The sequence below is a fragment of the Pteropus vampyrus genome, unplaced genomic scaffold (genome assembly GCF_000151845.1).
Source record: "Pteropus vampyrus isolate Shadow unplaced genomic scaffold, Pvam_2.0 Scaffold67, whole genome shotgun sequence".
Taxonomy (NCBI): domain Eukaryota; kingdom Metazoa; phylum Chordata; class Mammalia; order Chiroptera; family Pteropodidae; genus Pteropus; species Pteropus vampyrus.
In genome coordinates this window covers 4,204,939-4,211,513 of record NW_011888848.1, presented here as the reverse complement: position 1 = coordinate 4,211,513, position 6,575 = coordinate 4,204,939, and the positions used below count along the sequence as shown (strand labels likewise).

Genomic DNA, 6,575 nt, shown 5'->3' with positions numbered 1-6,575 from the left:
TATCATATGAAATAATATCATATGGGGTAAAAACAAACAAACAAACATATGTACCAGCACCACTCAAGTTTATTCCACTTTCCACATCCAATCCAAGTCCGAGTCCAGATTCTCTTGTTAATGTACATTGCCCACGGTTCAGAAACCTATTGAAAAATGATACATTCACTACCTCCAACAAACAATATACATTTATGAGGAGGAAACGAAATAACTACCATAAAAACTTCTACTTGAAAAAGGGGAAATGGGAGGCAGGGTGGCATGTAATATGCTATCTGCATATATATGATCCTTCTGGACTGGAGCAAAGGGGTGCCTCGTCTTGGCTTTGGAGTGAATGTCTCTGGAAGCCCTTCCATCTGCTCTTGGATCTGTCTTCTGGGATGATTCCCCATGTAATTTGTCCTGTATGGCCACAGCTGAGAAAGGCCCTGGGGAGTATTCACTTTCTGGTTACCATACTTTTTCTACTAGTGTGTGGGTTTAGGATCCTGAGTGTTGCCTTAGGGGGTTGAGCAATCACAGCCCTGAGGTTATGGGTGTTAGAGTTTCTTTGGAAACACAAGTTCCTTAAAAGTTTGGTAAACTCTACAATCTATTTGTTTCCAGTAAATTCATTGAATTAGAAACAAAAGTCAGGGTCAGTATTGATGCCTAATCTTTGAATCTAGATGCCAAAGAGGTTGTTTCTGTCTTTTGACAAGTGACCTTGATGTTTTGTCAATGGGTGGGTGGGTGGGGCTCCTGGTTTCAATCTTATTTTCCCATTTTATTCTACCCTCTCCACCTTTGCTAGCACCAAGTTTAGATGGAAGCAGAGGGCTTGACTTTTTTAAACTCCAAACGGTTAAAATGCTTCTGATTCTCAGCTGTTTTGGATTTCAGGATGAGGGCTAAAGGGCTGCTCTGAGCGTTTCCACTACTTCCAGAGGAACCAGCATTAACTGCAACTTGTCTCTTTCGTAGAGGAACTCACTAAACCTCACAAGGAACCAATACATTCCTGTTTTTGTTCCCCAAACATGTCCTCTAATCTCCAGTCGCAGTAGGCTTATGCTTTGAGCCCCAAGATATCACAGACAACAAGTTAATCAACTGTTGTGTTTATTTCTCAGCTAAAGAAAGAGGGGTCTTCATTGCTCTTTCCTACCTGGATTCAGCGAATTCCATATTTTAGAGTCTATTACTTTACCACACTTCAATTCTTGAACCATTTTTAAAAATAAATAAATAAGGTCCCTTCTAGGTCTAAGTGACTAAAGTATATCTCAAACAGGCTTGCTGGGTAAGAGGAATTCACTGGTTCACAAAACTTGAAAGTAATGGAGTAGATCTGTTCAGTGACGTCAGCTAGACTCCCTCCTTCATCTCTCAGCTCCACTTCCCTCTCTGTTGGCTACATTGAAAAGACATTTCCTTTGAAAGAGTAGACTTAAAAAAAAAATAGGGTGGGGATGGTTCTAAAGAAAGTAACCTCACAGGCCGATCTGATCATAAATTCCTAACTGGGCAGGTCATGGTGGGCAGTCACGCCCCAGGCCTATAACTGCTTAGTAGAAGGTTTCAAACCAGCCCTGTCCATTGTTCTTGTGCATCTAGGTTAACACACCTTTGAAATTCCAGAAGGAATACCTCTCCAAGGGGAGTAGTAACCCTCTGAAGAGCACATGATCTTGTTAACGATCCTGCAATCCAATCCCTGCCTTGATTTCTCCAATCTTCTTTATGTCCCCTCCTTAGTTTAACGCATGGCCAAGCTGCAAAACTGTTATTCTCCAGAACATTTAAACTCATGCTCCCTAGCACATGTCATCAGTTGGGCTCAAATAAACGATTATAAAAATTCCAAAGCATGGACATTTCTTACATCGACAAAAGAATTGAACTTTTCCATTTTGCTTGCCATAGCTTTCAGTTTACATCACATAGTGCCAGCAGTCCCAGCAGAAAAAGAGTAATTTTCCCCAACACCACCAGCAAAAGGCCCAGAGTTAGCCTTATTGGTACTGATATGCTTGGCTTGTTACATTTCCTACTTAATCATTTCTGTGGGAAGAGGTGGAGGTTGTTCTCTGATTGGCCAAGGTTAGTTTAACGCGTGCCCACTCTTAACACTGAAGGTAGACTGGCTTTTCCTGAGCTTTGCCGCGGTTTGAAGGCTGGTTCCCCAAGGATAAATCATAGTGGCATTACCTGACAAAAGGTGAAATCAATAGATAATAACAAAAAAATGACTTAATACTTAATGTGACCTACATGACTCTGTACCTTCTGGCCCCTGCCTTCCTTTCCAGCCTCGTCTGATTGCATTTTCCAGTCACACTGGCCTTATGCCACTTCCCTTTCTGTTTCTGGGCCTGCCTTCTGCTGCTATGCCCTCCCCATGGAACAAGACTCCTCCTCATGCCCCATTAGATTGGTTCATTTCTGCTCATTTTTCAAAGGCTTTTTTCAAAGTTTAATGATCACTTCTTCAAGAAAAGCTTCAGTTGACTTCTAAACTGAATTTTATCCTTCCTTTTATCTTCCCCCCTCACCAGTCTCCAGATTTCTCCTTTATAGTGTTTGTCATATTGGAATTATTTAATTGTGTAATTACTTTTAGCTATACCAAGACAAAATGTATCTGTATATAAATTTTAAGAGTACTTATTAAATGAAGAAATGAAGTACTTAAATGGACAAACTGAAGGAACATGTGATGCTAAAGATAACTTTTTTCCTCCCATTAATCTCTACATTTCTGGATCCAGTTTTCCTCCATTTCCTTGATACACCGATATCAATTTTTCCCTATGTGCGTCCACGAATGTCTTAGAGAAGCTATGTCAGTTACATAGCAACATACAACTGTGAGGAAAATGTGAAGCAAAAATAATTTTAAATTAAATATTTCTGAAAGATATATCATGTTGCTCAGTGCAAAGTACTCACACTCTTGAGATAGACAAACCTGAGTTCTAGTGTTAGTTCAGCCATTCCCTAGCTCTTTGAATGTAGAAGTTATTTTTTGAATTAATTTTTTTTAGTTGAGGCAACTCTTCGTTGACCTCACAGATTGCAAGAACCTTGTCAGCTTACAATCCCTTATTTTTTTATTTTTTATGCCTACAGCTCCTGGTCTTCTTAGGTGGTCTCCCATCCAAGTACTAACCAGGCCCAACCCTGCTTAGCTTCCAAGATCAGACAGGATCAGGCTTGTTCAGGGTGGCATGGCTGTAGACTGATTGTGGAAATTTATTTATTCTCTCTGAGCCTTTACTTACCTACAACATGAAAATAAAATCTACCATATAGGTTCTTATAAGAATATAAAAATAATATATACTTTGTGCCCAGCACTCAGTAGGCAATCAATACTTGGTATGTATTCTTATGATTATTCTTCTTGGATCACAGAAGTTTCACTATAACAAGAAGCATGGATTAAAACTACAGCTATCACTGTATATTGCCTAGATGATCTCTTTCCACCATAGAAAATTTTTATTCATTTATTACCTAGTGGTTTACAATACGCCCTTGTGTTTTAAAGGAAGCTCTGACTTCTAGAATTTTATGTTGTATTACAGGCACCACCGTGGCCTTGTCTAAACCATCAGCATTTAATTCATAATACATTTCACAGACCCCATTCTTCTCTCTCTCTAATGACAAAACTTGTGAAGGAAGTTCATGGGGCCCACAATGAAATGACCCCTTTTAGCCTGTGTCACTTACTGTGGACTATACCCGACCTGACCCTTAAAAAATGTGAAAAAAACTTTCCACTGAACAAATTGTCTCTATTCCTTTATAAGTCCTGTCCTCTACCTCAGTTTGTCATCAGAATAATCTTTAAAAAAACAAAAAACAAAAAAACAAAAACAAAAACAAAAAAAACCACAACCACTTTTCAGGGACCTTGTTCAATAAGTTTTCTGTGTCTTTAACCACCCACCTCAGTTTGCTCTCTCTCATCAGCAAACATGCTCAACTCTCTTCCATCTTAAAAAGTTCTTCAATTCCACCTTCTCCTGTAGCTACTTTGCGATCTCCTTCTTCCTCTCTTTAGCTAACCTTCTTTAAATAGTCATCTGCTCTCCCTATCTCCACATCCTCATTTCCTGTTTATCCTGCAACCTCAGGCAATCTGGCTTCTGTCACCACTATTCTACTGTAGCTCGCTTTGCCAAGGATGGTGATGAATGCACCACTGTTATATCCAAAGGACACTTCTCATTTCTTGGCTCAGGTGACAGCTCAGTAGTGTGTGGCACTACAAGCCAGGTCAGCACTCCTGCGTGACGCTTGTCCTCAGCTGGCTCCCACAGTGCCACCCACCTCGGGTTTCCTCTTTTCAGGGCTACTCTTCCTGTCAGACCTCAAGCGTGGCATTCCTTTGCTTCTCTCCTGCGGCTTCACTTTTCTTCTCACTCGGAGACTAAGGTTATCTTCCCCAACTGCCGCCCTTTTGCAGATAATTCACAAATTTGTAACTCCAGTCCGAACCTTTCCACTAGGTTTTGGGCTCAGATGCCAAACTGCCTGCTGCAGATGAATGGCCATCCAGTGCCTCACACTTAAATTTTTCATCACTGATTTATTTTTCTTCCACTACTCCGAAACTTCGATTTCCTGGTCTTCATCTCTTTCTGTTATTTCCATCTCCAGTGAAAGTCACCACCAACCATCTTTTTGACCAGGTCAGAAACCTAAGTGACACCCTTGAGCCCTGCCACTGCTCCGCCCCTGCTTCAAAGCAGGTTTTATGCTCCCTTTCTTCTGTGACACTATAGACCTCTCCAGTTATCTCTTTCCTATTGCCTAGTCTCTAACCTAAACACTCTAAGTTTTCCTGAGTCATGTCCCCATTTCCTCACTGGTGTCCTAGCCTCTGCTTCTGTGTTTGTTCTCTCAATCCATTCTTGCCACGACAGCTACAGAGATTTTTCCAAAGTCCAAATCTGATTATTTTCTTTTCTTTTAAAAGGTATCATTGATTTCCCATATACGTAAGCCACAATCCAAACCCCTTAGCATGATTTATGCTAACCCTCATGATCTGGCCCCCGCACACTGCTGCAGCCTGAACGTGTCCACTCTCTCTCTTGACTGCCTATAGAAGTCATCTGGAATGTGTTTTATTTCTTCAAGCATGTCATGTACTCTCATGCCTCTATTCTTCGTATGCTCTTTTATCTCCACCAAGTACTCGTCCCTGAATTTCTTCTTGACCTGGGTAATTCCTACTCATCCTTAAGACTGCAGCTTAAATGTTACTTTCATGGGAAGTTTTCTCTGAACCTGCAAATATGAGTTAAATGCCCTTCCTATTGCACCCAGCACATTTTATTCACATATCTTACAATGATTTATAATTGCCCATTTACATGTCTGTTTTCCCACTTGACTATAAACTCTGTAAGAGCAGGGGGGCACATTTCGCTCACTATTATATTGCTGAGTAAGAGAATAAATAAGAAATATATTGAGAAAAGAATAACGCAGTGAGCCATCTCAACAAGTTTGATTTTAACACAGAATACAGCTGAGAAAGCAGAGCATGGGAAATGCCACCACTAATGTGAAACAGGAATGAACAGATATATCATTATCATAACGTGCCTTTGAGGGATGTTCTATGATAGTTATTTCCATTTACTTCTGATCCTTCTGTGTTTTGAGGATTTCCTGAGCAGACTCCCAGAATGTCAGTTTGACTTGGTTTGGTTATGGGTATTTATTGATGAAAATGCCTCTTAAGAACGGGAAAACTGAAATATAAATGACACGTTTGCATCTCTCAAGCACCACTATGACCTATGATAAATTAGAAATTCAGACTCGAACTACCATTTGTGCAATGGAAAATGAGACTAACTATCTTCATTTCTAAAGTTTTCTGAAAACATTTCTCAGAAGGTATCCTGACTAGGTTAGTTTTCACTTATCTCAAATCCTTTGGTAAGCTTCTCTTCGACCTCTGGATTCTGAATTCACAGTACAATCCTTTTATGAACAAAGCAATTCAAAAGGTACCAACTAAAAAGTGGAACCTATAGTTATTTCTCTTGTCACCAAAACTATGTTTTCAAATCTTATGCATTACTACCAAAATCCACACCCTCCACATGAAGTCTCTAAAAGTTTAAAAGTAAAAATGTAAGGCACTGAGTAAAGTAGGTATTGTCACCAATAATTAACAATTCTACATTAGCTTTTTTTTCTAACGATTTGGATATGTAATAAAGCGTTATTGCTTGGCAAGCAGCCCTGTTGGAGAGCACTGTTATTTGCTAAAATTGTATGAAACTTGTCTTTTCATGAAATATTTTAGAGTAAAACATTTTACTCAGTCCAGATTGTGTGCATAAAGTTTCATTCTGAGCTTTGGTTTCATTAGAAAATCTGTGAGTTTGAAACTCTGACTTAACATAAAAGCTACCAAACTCCACCCTCACCAGCTCTATTCAATAAAAACAAAAATTATTTCAATTAACTATGGATATTTAAAAAAATTATTCACTTTTTATAAAAATGTGAGTCTATGTCTTCTGGTCCAAAGATTTTGCTTCTTTAAATACACCCCC

The 6,575-nt window shown here is 39.4% G+C and overlaps 1 long non-coding RNA gene and 1 pseudogene across 1 annotated transcript in view; both read right to left on the bottom strand.

Moving 5' to 3' along the window:
- Window positions 1-6,575, bottom strand: part of LOC111740702 — a 120,044-nt gene that overhangs the window by 104,833 nt on the left and 8,636 nt on the right. The window lies entirely within an intron of this gene.
- LOC111740732 lies at window positions 3,109-3,227 on the bottom strand (annotated as a pseudogene).